The following is a 14831-nucleotide window of genomic DNA, read 5'->3' on the forward strand; positions in this document are numbered from 1 at the left end:
CAGAGGCAGTTATATATAAGGTTATGTATAAGGCAGGTTCCATACAGACCCCTGTTCATCCCCATTCAGCTGACATGGACTGTCCACTGTCACACCACAGTGCCCATACCTACACCTGCAGTGGTGTTGGGATGGATGATGGAGCTGACAGTGAGGTATCTGGTATCGTGGTGTCCTAGGCAAACTAGAAACAGCTCATCTCTGAAATGAAGGACTCTGCTAAACTGAGAGGGCAGCTCAAGTGGGAACGCTGAGAGCAGTACCCAGGGAATGTCTATTCTGCTGGACACTCACCAGCAGGTCCCTGCTGGGTGTTGAGAAAATCTGCAAGGCTACTGGGTGAGCGATGGCAAGTGTAAATGGAGACCCACTTAGAAAGTAATCACGTCCAAGAGTTGCTTCCATTATCAGTGTGTACAGTTCCCACTATTATTGCTGATCCTATAGAAAATGCAGAACTTTTCCTATGCGTAATGCTTATTCTATATTTTTCTTCCTCTGCAGCACTGGGGGGAATAGATTATCCCTGTTTTGATTCTGGCTTGCTCTGAACAAACGGTATTTTTCAGTTTGGAAGGAATACTTTATTTTCTGTTTTCTTTAATTGTTAAGGTTAGAGTTAAGACTGCAAGCACTTCCTTCCTTCTCTTTTATGTGTGCTGGTGACTCACCCGGAGCAGAGGCATGACCAAGGTGAGTCGCACTGTTATTTGTAAAACATGTATTGGGGGATTCCTGAACACATCCAACCTTTTCCTTCCATTTGCAAATGATCAAATGAAATGCAAAGCACTTCCTTAGAAAATAAAATAAAATAAAAATAAATCCCAGATGAGTTGTAAATTTCAGTTGTCTCCAAAAAAAGTCCTTTGAAGAGATGTGCTCAGGGCTGCTTTTACTCTTTGTGTCAGGCACACTTAGAGCCTGACCTGTTACTTCATATTAGCTACCCTTACTTCTTTTCTGCTGATTGTCAGGTATTTCTCACCATTGCTGGATCTTCATTATACCACCCCTGAGATGCCCCATTGCATCCTCTCTAACCAGCCCAGCATGTGCAGCTTTCTTCTCCCACCCTCCCCGTTCCTTCTAAGCATTCCTTTCAAGCAGTCTTCTGTTCTCTGTTTCAGCCAAAAAACAAAGTCATAAGTTTTGGGCTTGGTTTGAAAAACTTGAACACAGCTGCCTTGGGTGGGGTTGGAGCCAATGACCTTCCCAGTGAAATAAAAGCTTCAGTTCAGGGGTAACTTTTCTTCTGCTGCATCTTAATTGTTCAACACGGGCAGCTCTGCATTTAAGTTCAACCCTTAAGTCCATCCCTTTCATTTAAAAAATGATTTCCCATCCCTGTTATGTTCCAATAGCTGTATTTTAAGCGAGCAATAGCATGCATTCAGCCTTTGGCTTTCTGTTCTTCTCATGTCACTTGATCCCTCGGTAACCTCACTTAGCACTGCTCCAGTTTCCAATTTCGGAGTAGTGGTGCTGCTTCTTTTCAGAGTAGAGGTGACCAAAATTATGCACAGCAGTACAAATTAGGCATCACAAGAATTTTGTGCAATCTCATTGATTCATTACTTCTTGTATTGGAAATATCTGATTCATCTTATGGTCATGTCTGCCTTTCTTATGGATGCACCACATTTGTGGCTTGACCTCACCCTGCATAATACACTGAGGTCTTGCTTTTCAGTTGTTTCACACAAACAAATTCCTGGGCTACAGCAGACACCCTTCTTATTAGATATTAAGTATATGACCTTGTACTTTTAATTCCAGTTCTACTGCTCCAGACTTCAAGGTCATCCAGTTTTTCCCAAATGACATTACAGTCCTTCTCTCTTGGCAGTTCCTTCTGTGCTGCCTTAGCAGCAATTTCATTAACACATGATGAACACAAGTCATTCAGGTCATTCCTGAAAGTGTTGCCATAAGATCCAATACTTTCCACTGGGTGAACTCCACTAATCACCTCCCTTCAGCACCGTCATGCCCTTTCTCTGCAGCCTGTTCTCTGCTTTTAGTCTGCTGTCACCTGCAGTAATCTCCCCAGGCAATACAGTAGGAAATGTTCTACCCCAGGCCAAAAGGAATGTCTCCTGCATTTTCTTCTTCCAGAAATCAGTTATCTTGTACCCCAATAATCATGTTAACCCTACTAAATGCACTCTAGGGTTTATTGCCTTTTCCACAGTCACAGGTGGCATTTAGTTGCTTTGATTTCACTATTTTACAGTTCCAGGTGATAGTTTCTCCACAGTTTCTGGAGAATGAATGTATGTTCCATCCAAGTATTATCTTCTTTCAAATTTACTTACACCCTTGTTTTGGGCAACTACTATTTCCAGCTACTGCTTTTAGCTATCACAACCTTGCTCCCATGTTCAAGATTACCATCTTTATTTAAAGCTCAGAAACTTGGACCTTGTCTAAATTATTCTTCATTTCAACCTTTTCAATTCCACCCCTCAGCCTCGCTTTTCAGTCCTTCTACTCTTTCTATATATGATAGAAAAGCTTTCTTGATTTCTTTCCGATTCCTTGCCTCTCTAATTGCTATACCTGTACTTCCTAAACTCTAGTCAGAGACTTCTTTATTTACTAATTCTTCTTTCCCATTCCTTACAAATTCTGTGCTTGCTCCTAATACGCCTTTTTGTGGCAATGCTACTTTGTGCTCTAGCGTTTTCTTCAGTTAGATAGATATGCAATCCTCTGTGTAAGATTTTTTAATTGTTTGAAACACAGGCTGTAGACAGTTTTTGTACCTGTGATAAAAGCTCTTTAAACTTGTGCCTAAAGTAATTTTCTTTTGACTTCATTTTGTAAAATCAAATCTTTCCCCCCCTTTTTTTTTTTTTTTTTTTTTTTGTTTGAGGCTTTAACTCCTCTTCACACCAATTTTGACTGTTTTTTTGGAGTAACACTGACATGCAAATGCAATAAACACCAGTTAAGAGTAGTTTAATTGAACTGATCACCTGACCACTTATAAATAAAGTAAGGAGATAACTCTGATTTTATAGAAGGGAGTGAGGTTTGCTGTACAGCCTGCTGGTTTCAGCACGTGCTCCTTTGCTAGAGAGACATAACGGTCCACGTATTTTGGCAAACACTGCTATTGCTGCTTATTAAAATGATCTAATCCTAAAGTCAGATTTTCTTTGCAAAGCATTGCCTGTATCTCCTCAGATTTTGCACAGCTTCTTTCTTAGTGCTATTTTTTTCTCCTCTTAGGGATAGCATATTAAGAATAAAGTCACTCTGGACTTCACAACGTTGCGAGGTCTGGTGACCACCTTTTTTGCCAGTGTGAGTGGAGGCAGAGCTCTCTTTGGCACATCCCTGAGCTGGTATGGGAGCTGGCAGCCTCAGCATCCCAAGGAGAGTTACCCAGAGCTGGGCAGGCACACGGGGGCTGAGCAGGTCTGAGCAGGGGTGCAAGGTGATGGTTCACACAGGCAGAGGGATCAGATGGCTCTGTGAGGAACATGCTCCTCAGTAGTGGTGGGGACACCTCAATCAGACCTTCATTAGCAAATGGCTTTGCTGGCATCAGCATTTTGGAGGGGCCCGGTGCCTCACTGCGACACAGGACGCTTTGGGATGGAGAGAGACCTCCTCCTCCTCCTCCTTTCTGGGACCCTGCAGCAGGTTTTCCCTGTTGTCTGGCCTTAGTGGTACCAGGTACCCTGCAGCAATGGGGCACTCTTTCCTGCTGGCTCAGCAGCATGAGGAGCTGCAGCATCCCAGTGGGCTGCCCCACTGCATTTCCTACATCCCACAGGGCTCTGTTCTTGCCAATCCAGCCCCCTGTGCCCAGGAGCAGAGGAGGGAGTGAGGGGCACACAGCTTCCACCAGCCTGCCCTGATACGGTGGGTAGTGAAGATTCCTGCAAGCCCTGGGCTACAGCAGCTTGAGCCATCGCTTTTGTCCTTATCTCACATCACTGTGTGTTAGCCCCTAATTTATTCTGCGCATGGTGAGGAGTAGGCAGAATAAATGTCTGGCAGGCAACTGTGTTATGTATCACACCTCAAAGATGGGATTTCTGTAAGGAAAGAGCCCCACAATGGACTTGATTTCTGCATATTTGCTCAGATAATGTATGCACTTTTTCTTTTTTAAGTCCTCTAGCATATGGTACCTTTTAATCTGTTTCAGGTCACTCAGGGGACAATGTACTTTGAAATACAAGCTGAGTAATACAAAAATAAAGGGACTGGCTAAGAATAATGAAATTGCAAAATCTAACACCACAGAAGCATTTTTACGACAGGATGCTCCTCCAGCTTCTGCTGCTGTGGTTTGTAAGGGCTTAAAGGTGGGGAGGTGCACCTAAAGCTGTGGCTTGGTGTACCTGAGAGTATATAGGAACCAGCCTGTGAGATGAAACGTGAGCACAAACCTTCCTCCTCCAGGCAGAAAATGGCTGTAGAAGGAAAGAGAGACTGGGTGAAACTCCAGCCCTGCCGAAGTGGATGGGAATTTTGCCACTGATCATGCGATACAGGAGCCTCCCTACAGACAGGATTTTTTTAACTGTATTGTTATATATGATGGGGAAAATGATAATATGACAGGGAAAATTTGGTGCATGGGTAAATAAGAGTTTGATATTACACCTGCTTATGTGTTTTCCACCAGAGTTATACTGGGTCATTTCTTCTTCAAGGATAGAGAAGCCTGGAAAAACCTCTGTGAGGGCAATAAGTAGAAAGAGCCTGTTTTCTGCCCACTTAGTTTTGTCATATGCCAGCAAGATCCTAACCCCGCGTGCGTACTTGTGGCTTTTCTTCAAAGGCTCTGTGTCGGTGCAATCACAGCTGATGAGGACTGCCCCCAGTGTGCACTTTTGTTTTCTAACACAGCCTCCTCGGAAAATATGATGTTACAGTTTTGGCCAGTCAGTCAGTCTGTCGCTCTTGGTTGGCTGCTCCTGTTGTAACATGATGATACTGTTTTGCTTGTTTTTTTTTTTCTTTTTTTTTTTCACTAATTTTCCATCAGCTCTCAGACAGATCAGGCTGTGAAACGTTGACTTCCTCCCGAACCTTTGGATCCCATTGGCACCTCCTCTCTGCTGGACCAGTTCATCGCACTTTGAAGCAGTTCTCAGCATCTTCTTCAGAGCTGCATCCCTGGTTTATTGGCAGGATTTTCTCCTGCAGGCTGCACTGAATGTAGGTCTTCCTCACAAAGATAAAGAGAACCATTTCAAAATAACCCCGTCAGATAAGGAAGAGTTATCAGCCCTACTTGCACCAGAAGCACGGGAGATTTTCTAGTGCCCACAAACATGCAGTTGCCAAAGACTAACTGATTTTCTGAGCATACATTGTGTTCTCGTCCAGAGGAGATGAATAGTTTCTGAGTGGGGTGGAGATGTCTCCGCTGACACAGGGTGTGGCAAAGGGATTATGAGGAGAAGTGCAGACACTAATTTTGGTGGTTGACTGTAAGGGACATTCCCCCATCCCAAGCGCAGGGTTAGTTTAATAAATTAGAAGGATTTTTTTATTTTTATTTTTTTAATTAAAAGAAGGAAGGGATGTGTTCAGTTGTAAACACAAATGCAAACACATGTGGTAACTAAGCAGTTTGGCCAGTGTTCTGCTTGTAAAGGCTGAAGTTTTCTGTTAGGCTTTGGAATAATAGCATATAGCAGTACGCTGAGTATTTGTCATGAAGTGATTTCATCTTCTATGTTAATGCAGCCTACCCAGTGCCGAGACGGATGTTTTCAAAAGTCAGATGTGACAAAGGAAAAAGTTAATCCTTTGGAGAAAGAATGACATACTGATTAGCTTCACTATTTAGAACTATAGGAATACACGTTTAGATCATGTTGGATTTAATATCTCAAGACTTGAATACAGCTGTTCAAAAATATGCTCATAAGAATGTGAAAAATGCTTTTTCTTTTAAAGAAAATAAACTTTTTTTGTGCTTTTATGACCAAGAGCTTTTAAAATTAAAATTCAAAGATAAAAACCACTTTGAAATAGCTTATGGCAGTTGATACTGTATGTTTACATGTTACATTCTTTTTTAGTTTAGACAGTGAAAATAGATGATGTGGTTACTGAGTTGGTTTCTAGAAAATGTCAGCTTCACATTCTTTTTAACACATTGCTAAAGTTTTGGCCAACTATGTCTAAAACAAACCTGCCACTATGAGATGTAGAACTGAAGGAACACCATCACAGTTTAATGTATGAAATTGCCTCACAGATACAGAGTGAGACCTGAAGAAGACACCAGGCAAGATACAACCAAAGGAAGAAATTGAGAAACGAGAATCAGCCTCCCTCCTCCGAGAGACTGCAGTCCTGCTCCAACAGATGGACCTCAAACAAGCCCAAGTGCACACCCATGATTAATTAACCAAGGTACAGTGTGGAACTGATAATGACATGGGTAAGAGGATCTGTGTGGTTGCAGAGTCAGTCCCCTCACTTGTGACTGAGAGCATGTAAGGTAGGAGTGTCTGTAAAGATGAATTCCAGCGGCCACCATCTCAGAGTTGGATACAAGTTTCTAGAATGATATGTGGTGTGGGGAAGGCGAAGAGCTTTGGGCTAGGAAAGAGCTGAGATGTTAAAGTGCAGCAGTTCCACAGTCCAGCTTCAAGACAACATCACATACATGACGGATTTGAACAAGAAGGGACATGCTAGAGTGTTGTGTTGAAGAAACATTTCTGAATGGTTGCTCTTGTAGCCTGGTGTAGCCTTGTAGCCTCCACTGACAGGGTAACAACACGAGAAGCAGTAGAAATGAGAAATACTCTGCTTCCAGGGTCAGAAGGTTCCTGACACTCCTTTCTCCAGTACCAGTGAAGAAATACTGTGAGCCCTTTATAACCTTGACTGGGGAACCCTTGAGAAGCATCACCCCTCCACAACTATGTCCATCAACCACAGCACGACGAACCACACTTTTATATAATGGAAGTAACTTCCCTGAGTGCAAGGTGATTAAAAGACTGTGATATACAGAATTGCAGACTTGCTAATCTAAGAAACAGACACAAGAAAACAGCAAGATACCTGTTTGTATCGTTTTTTCTTGACACAACATTTTTACATTGACATCATACTTTTTCTAGCTGTATATGTGTGTGTCTAGAAGAATGGTTTTGCATCTGATGCAATTAAAAGATTTTACCTTCTCCATTTTATGCCTTCAAATGCTTTTACACCTTCACTGCTCTAAACCAAAACTAATCCCATTCCTTGCTAATTGTTTAAAAAGATATAATTAACTAGTTATTCTACTTACCAAATGCCTTTATTTATAGAATCATAGAATCATGGAATTGTCTGGGCTGGAAGGGACCTTTAAGATCATCTAGTCCAACCATCAACCTAACTCTGATTAAAAAAAAACAAACAACAAAAAACCCTAAAACATGTCACTAAACGCTATGTCAACCAATTTAGTCAAGTCTAATTTGCGTGTTACTGCCACTTTCCTGTTTTTTAGTTTTTGGGAAAGATTCAAATAGTACTTCAAACCAAGACCTCCAAAATGCCTTAATGAATCAGAAATAGTCTTTATATTGTAAATGTCTTAATTGCTTGATTATGTGGTTTTTCATGAATGGCATATTCTGAAGAGTGTGGCTTTGTTGTGCCAGCATAGCCTTTAATGCTAAGGATGTTTTGGCTGGTTTGGTGTGTAAAGAGTGGGCAGCCAAGGGCAGAGACTCACGTGGTGCAAATTCCCATTGCTCTCTGAACACCAATTCTGAGGAAGTATCAATTCAGATACTTGCATAGGGATATCTGCATATCCTATATACTGTATATATACCGTATACTGTAACTCGAGGCTATTACGTAGTATTACGTAGTATGACGTAATATCATGGCTATAGAATCTGCAACAAGAGTGCTTCCAATACTCATGTCAGGCCCAAACATTAACCACATTTTATGAATTTGAGGGTTTTTTCTCTGAATGCAGGAATTGACTGCCTGCCGTTAGCTGGAGGTGGTGAGGAGCTGGCTTCTGCCCCCAGTTATGCTCCTGAGGTGCGTCACCAGTGACACCGAGGCCAGGGTCCCACCTAGTGTCTCCCTTCTGTGGCTCTTTGCTGGCTGTTCACCAAGTATGAATAAGCCCAATTTGGTGAGTATTTTCTGATTTGTGGTGGTGCTTTAGAACATGTCCAGACAGTGCAGGAACCCACACTCTGCTAGAAAGCAAGAAGTGCTTCTAAATCACTTGGGAATTTTTGGAAAATCTTACCCTAGATCTTGCAGATTAGTAAAACCTTCTTCCAAAACCCAATGTATTCAGTTACTCTGAACACAGAGAGCTGAAGCTTCAAAAGCAAAGAGCCCGTGGAAGGGCTCCAGCATTTTCTGACCTAGCAAGCCTAGTGTGTGCCAGCAATCACATGCTTCAGCAGAGTAGTTGTCCTCACAGGGACAAAAGCACTATTGCTGTGAACTCCCTCAAAAAAGCTTCCTTGCACAACTTCTGCCCCCATATTCATGACTGCAGCCTCCTTCCACTTGTGATACTGCATAGAGATAACTCAGACTTTGGTTGCTAGTATGTGTGCTCAGAAGATTATAAGGAGGATAAAGTGGGCTTTACTCATTTCCTCTCATTTAACATTTAATGTATCAGCATTGGTTTTATTTAGTGTTCCTTAAATGTGGGCTTTCATTGTAAGATTTGTGTCTTAGCAACGAAAAAAACTGATATAAAGCAGAGTTCAAATAGTCTTTTATTTTGTGAGGGACCAACTTGAAAACTAGTTGGATAACTACGTTGGAAGAGAGTACAGAATTCTGCATGTAGTGTGGGTTTGGCTCCACTTTCACGGGGAGCGTGGAGGCAGAAAGCTTTACTGCTGGCACACCGTGATCTCCCTTGTCTGCCCATCTGTGCTCCCTGGGCAAGTGCGGTGAGGGGGGACATGGGCACACAAACATGCTGCTGCCAAACAAACCGAGCATGAACTTGCAACAGATAGGTCTTCTGATAACTGATTTAATGACCCCTTCCAGCTTGTAGAAGAGGTTTTGCCTCTGACCCTGTTGGGATAGCTCCCTTCAAAGGCTGCCTTTCGTCCTGCCTGTGACGAATGGCTGTCCCAGTCCCACAGAGAGGGCAGCATCTGCTACCTCATTACAGAGCTCTTTACCGTGTGCTGCTCAAATGGCTTTCTCTAGGAACGTATATCTTCAAGGTGGGGATTGCCTCTGCTCTTATTTCCTCATTCACTCCATTTTTTACTTCCTCGCTTTTCTGCTGCTTTACACTTTGTATCCTCTCTATTCTTTTCTTTCCTTCTCTCTATTTGCTCATCACCATCTGCCTTTTCTTTCTTCTTTTTTTCTTTTCTGCCTGTTTTCCACTATTATAAAGGTGGGAGTTTTTTTCACCACCTTTCATCTTCCGCCTTCTCTCCCATTTCTTTCTTTGGTCTCTGTTCTCTTTCTTCTGTCTAGCTCTTTCCTCTCATCAGCCACACTAAGACAGCAAGGAGCAGAGAGCAGAAACAAGACCAGCTGGGTTACGTCCTGGTAAGATCACACGCTGCTGATGACAGGACCCAGAACATGCAGCAGAGATGCCTCGAGGCTGTTTTGTTTCTGGACACGTGACACAGATAGGGAGGGAGAGGGGGATTTTTCACGAGCCCTGCTCAGTTTTACATACCCCTGAGACCACGGGACAGTGTTAGACAGCCATGGGCATTGGCATGGCTGGAGAAGGTAACAGCAAGAGGACAAGCTTTGCGTGCCTGGTGAAAGGAAATCCAGAGAGGAGGTATGGCTTTGAAATGAAAGGCAACAAGCTAAGGAGAAATCTTTGAGAGGAAGACAGAGCTCTGTGCTGCGCATGGCAGGCCCAGCGTGATGAGGTTTTTATATGTGGGAAGGACACAAATGCTAAGCTTGGCCCTACTCCTGGTTATGTTTTCCAGGAGAAGGCTCCCTGGCTTGCTCCTCACCACAGTTCTGCCATGGGCCTCTCAGGTGGAACCTGCACTGGACACATGCAGGAGCTCTGGGCCGCGTGGGTCAGGTCTGGCAAAGGACTGCAACCAAAGGAAAACCCACCAAGGTGGCACTGGGGGCCCGGTTAAAGGACAGTGTTAAATGGAGTCATTAAGGCTTTTCTGAATTAGCATCAGCATCTTCAGTAGTTGTGACAGGCACTGCTGTCTGCAGCCATTTCTGGGTGTCCACAAGCCACCAGCACTGTGACATGGTTTGTGCATTGCTGGTGGCATTCGTATCCATTCAGAAACCCCTGCTTTGACTTTTCCTCTCATAGGTTAATGACGTTGAAGAGCCTGTTATAAGCCAGGGTGAAAGAGAGGGGTAGACTGAGGTGTATTTGGTGTTTGATATTGTGTTAGTTGGTGTGGGAAGGCAGCAAGGGATGTCGGGGCTTGGCTCATGGCCTCTACTGAGCAGGATGGAGCAGCGCAGGGAGGTTGCTGGATGAAGGCCACTGAAGATGCTGGAGTCCAGGGAAGGCTTAGTGTGTGTGAGTAAGGGAGAGTGTGTGGATATCCAGAGGTCTGCAATGCAACGGCATGTTTTGGCTAATCTCATGTTGCTAAGGAGCCCTACACATGTTTGGTGTTGGCTCCTCTTACCCTTCCTCAGGTGGCCTCCCCCTCCTCTGAGTGAAGTCCATCTGTTTGGCCATGAACCCCATGACTTTTGGCTCCAAAGGATGAGGCCCATCACGAAACCCCAGAGTATGCCTTTTGCAGCCTCAGGAGGATCTGTGTCCAGCACCCCAGCACTGCTGAGTGCCTCCAGCTGTTTCTTGACAGGCAACTCATGTGTGAGTCAGATGGCTTCACTGGCTCTGCCCCATGGGGCATACTGCTGGGAGAGCAGCTGGCCCTGCACGCTGTGGGCAGGGAGACATCTCTGGCTGCTGCAAAGTCATCCATCTCCTGCAGAGAGCTTTTAGAGGCTGGTAAAACAGCAGCAGCACGTGGGGCTGGGGAGTAGGTGTTCCTGAGGGTCTGCTTTATGCTTTCTGGTACCACGTCATTCTCTGACTGGTTAAAAGGGAGATAAACCCCCACCACATGCTGCCAAACTGGGTTTGTACAAGCAATGGGAAAAAGTTAGATACTTGGCCTTTCCATCTGGGGCTACCTTCAGGTTTCTGAGGAGGATGCCATAAAACACTGATCCACACAAGCATCACCTGGGGTGCCAATGAAGAGGCACCCTGCAGAGCTGCCTGTTCAGCTGTGGGCAGCTGCAGACTGCAGAGATGTCCATCCTTTCTTCTACCTTGGTGGAGGGAGCTGGTCCCTGGCATGTGCCTGACCTGAGCCCAGCCTTGAGCAGGAAGAAAGAATCAGGTTCTACTCTGGGGAGCTGTGCCCATATGGATTAAGACTGAGCCATTGCCAGCTCACCTGGATTGCTCATCTGCACACCATCCATTTTAGCTTATTTGTCACAGACTTGCCAAAGGTTTCACCTGAGATTGCCTGCTTTCCTGGTGGCTTGTCCACCTCAATAGCCACACAAGCCAGACATGAATGTCAGCCCTTCATCAGGTCTATTGGGCTATGTTTGCTTGAAAGCACATGTGCTGTCATTGCATGTGAGCTCTCCTCTGAAGCAGCTGTACAGTTAGTAAGTCAAGCATTCAGTCGTTAAGAAAAGATACCTTTAAGGTTTCCTGTGCCATATCAACCAGCCTTCAGCTTTTGATAGCATCACCTGTCTCTTAGGATCTTTTCACCAGCTCCAGCCTCCTGTTTCTCTTAGTCCAAGCCTCTACCTCTCTCCTGCTTTGCTGCTAGTTCCAGACCTTTTCTCTCTTCCACATCTCAGTCTTCTCCTCATCTCAACTCCCAGTTTAAGTTTCTTTTTCTACCTATCAGGTTATCTGCTCTCACCTGACCCCAGCATGCTCCACAGCTGTACTGACTTACAGTATATCCCTCTTCCCTTCCTCCCCTCTCTCTCTCAAATCTATCTTCTGATTGGTCAGTTACATATTCCCAGGTACTCCCCAATTCTTTTTCACATTCTGTTCCTCTCACTGGTTCCCTGCTTTTGCATTCAGACCATGGAGTTTGTTCCTACTCTTTGCATGCCAATCCCTCCCCATCCTGGAGCCTCCCTGCAACCTCCCTGCAGCCATTAGCACTCAGAAACACTAGCTGCAGGTCCTGCACCTCCTCAGACCTGAAAGAGAGACACCAAGGGAGAACAGGTCCCAGGGATCATAGGCAGCTGTGCCTGAGAGGGGATCCTCAGCCCCTCAGACAGCCCTGCTTTCCCCCATTACACAAGGCTTAAACCTTGTTTGTTGTCTGAAGTCCAGATGACATCAACCATCTTCACAGAATGCGAATCTTGGTCAAAGGACTTAAATACAGGTAAGCTTCTGATTAAGCTGCAAGAGGGTCTTATGGTGGAGATTGTCAAGTGAATATGGCATGTGTACATGGGCTGCAATTACTCAGTGCAAAGACTTTACAGGTATGGATGAGACTCTCAGAAAAGTGAAGGTATTCCACATTTAATTGGATGGTTTAATTTCTTCCCTTCTAGGGAATATTAACTCATAGGATGTCACAGTAACAGGTCTGTGATTTTCATGAGGTAGAGCTGCTTTCCAGGCTGTTACCTTTTGCTGGCACAGCAAGTTTCTGTGGACATGCCATAGGATGTGTAATGCTGGAGTGTTTTTCGCTGAAGTCACAGACAGCAAATAGAAAGCATTGGGTTATCATCATACCGTGCCACAGCCCGCCCTCCAAGGTGAGGGAGTTTGGTTGGTCAGAAGCTGCACAGATGGCTTTAAAATACTGCAGTAAGAGTTTCATTTGGAACAACTCTGAGCACCATTTCTGGCTTTCTGGCTAACTGGAAATCCTGGCTCCAAGCTTCATATGTCAGCCAAGAAGATGTAAAAAGAGCGTTGGACAGGTTGTCTCTTTAGGCAACATTTAGAAACCATGGTTATAATCTTACCCTGCTTACTTTAGTAAGTAAAACTACTTCTTCACATGATTGTATGCCATCCCTTTGTGCTAAAGAAATAAAAAATAGGCTATGGGACAGATCAGAGATTACTTTCAACTCAGTTTTCTGAAGTTCCTAAAATCACATTTCCTAAGAAGTTTTTATGACAGCCAACTAAGCAAGTTTGCTCCAACACGTGTAGTTCTGGCTGAAAATAAACAAAGAGCAAATGCAGTCTGACTTTGGCCAGACTGCCACAAGATTAATTGGGCGAGACATGCCAGCTCAGGAAATTAATTTTTGTTTGGACAGCTTCACTATTAGACGGGATGGTTTTCCTCTGCTCAGCAGAATCATCATCTCCAGTTTTTAAGAATTGTTATAGAGGTGCATCAGAGTTAAAGTGAAATAACATTCTTCACACCTGGCCAGCAGCTTGGTGACAGGGGATGGGATGCAATGTACTCAGACAAGCTGTTATATAAAAATGGGCAGGTTTTGCCTTCTAGCAAAAGCTCTCTTTTCCTAAGGAGATATTCAGAGAAAAGATGCGGTGTCTCCCTGGTGTATTCTGCACTGTGACACCAGTCTTCAGACCTGGTTCAGGCTTAAGGTAAGCCTGACCAAAACCAGGGTCTTGAAAGGGATGAGAATTTACAAAACCTTGTTGGGATCTTTCATGTTTCCTACTCCCTGAGCAAACATTATCACAACAGGTGTGACTGCAGGTTAGATGGTCCCTCAGAGTTTTGGGGATCCAGTTCGGAACCAAAGCCCGAAGGGAAACCTGGGGTTTGAATCTGAATCTGTGGTCTCCCTTGCATCCCAAGGGGAAAAATATTTGTAGTTTGATTTTGCCTCGGCATCTGTGCAGCTGGCATTCTGGAAGACCGCATATGAAGCAAACTAAGGTAGTGAAATCAATCATCATGCCATTTTTTGTTGTTGTTGATTTATCAGCAGAGAAAAGCACTTATCATGTTTCATGTACTTGTCTTCTGAAAGTTTCTCAGAATGTAAGTAAGAGTGTGTTGTACTGTACACATAGTATTGCTTGGCAACAGCCTCAGAAGATCTCTTTTCAGGCATATACATCTTTGGTCAACCTTGGAGGTCTCTCATGTGGGTCTCTGGATTTTCTCTTTCTGTTCTTCTCAGCTGCGTAGAGATTTGTCATTGGGAGCTTGGAGGAGGAAACAAGCCAGATGAAATCCTCAGAACTTGATGGTTCAAAGAAGAATAGTCCCCTGCTCTTTACCTCCCGCTTCTTGAGTCTCTGATGTACCTGCCCATACCTCCTATCTTGTGCACCCTCTCTGCCTCTGGCCATTGGCCCCCACACACCTCCCAGCCACTCTTCTCCTTCCCACCAGTTAAAGCTCACACACAGTTCTCCAACAGCTTCCCATTGCCTGTTGAGGAGACTGAGGTTCCCCCAAAATTGCTATGTTTTTTATAATCCGGTTTCCTTATTTCTTATTATCCCATGTCCTTTGGGAGAAAAGCCTCCATATACATGGCAAATATATGTTTTTTTCTCCCACTTGACAGCTATTCCTCATCTCCTCTGAGCACCACAAAGCCACCTTTGCCTCCTTCTGCCTCCTGCTGATCACATCAACTCTCCCTCCCACAGCTCTGTCCAAAAGCGAGCTCTGTGTCTGGGTGTGAAGACCCGAGCAGGATGCTCTAGCATCATCCAGCATGCTGGAATGGCTCTGTTGGACTACCAGAAGCAATCTTCTTATGTGTCATTACACAACCAGTGTGATGTCGCTCATTAGACCATTTGTTGACATGAATTTGACTTTGAACTCAATACCAGCTGTGTTGAAAAAAAAATGTGATTT

At 44.3% G+C, this 14831-nt stretch overlaps 1 long non-coding RNA gene across 1 annotated transcript in view; it reads left to right on the forward strand.

Annotated features, from left to right (window-relative positions):
- Positions 1-9689: 9689 nt before the first annotated feature.
- Positions 9690-14831, forward strand: part of LOC106893025 — a 69490-nt gene continuing 64348 nt past the window's right edge. Inside the window, exon 1 of the long non-coding RNA XR_001412974.1 lies at positions 9690-9793. This is a non-coding gene — a long non-coding RNA (uncharacterized LOC106893025). The remainder of the gene's footprint in view (positions 9794-14831) is intronic.

Source organism: Calidris pugnax, unplaced genomic scaffold (genome assembly GCF_001431845.1).
Source record: "Calidris pugnax isolate Ruff unplaced genomic scaffold, ASM143184v1 scaffold24, whole genome shotgun sequence".
Taxonomy (NCBI): Eukaryota; Metazoa; Chordata; class Aves; order Charadriiformes; family Scolopacidae; genus Calidris; species Calidris pugnax.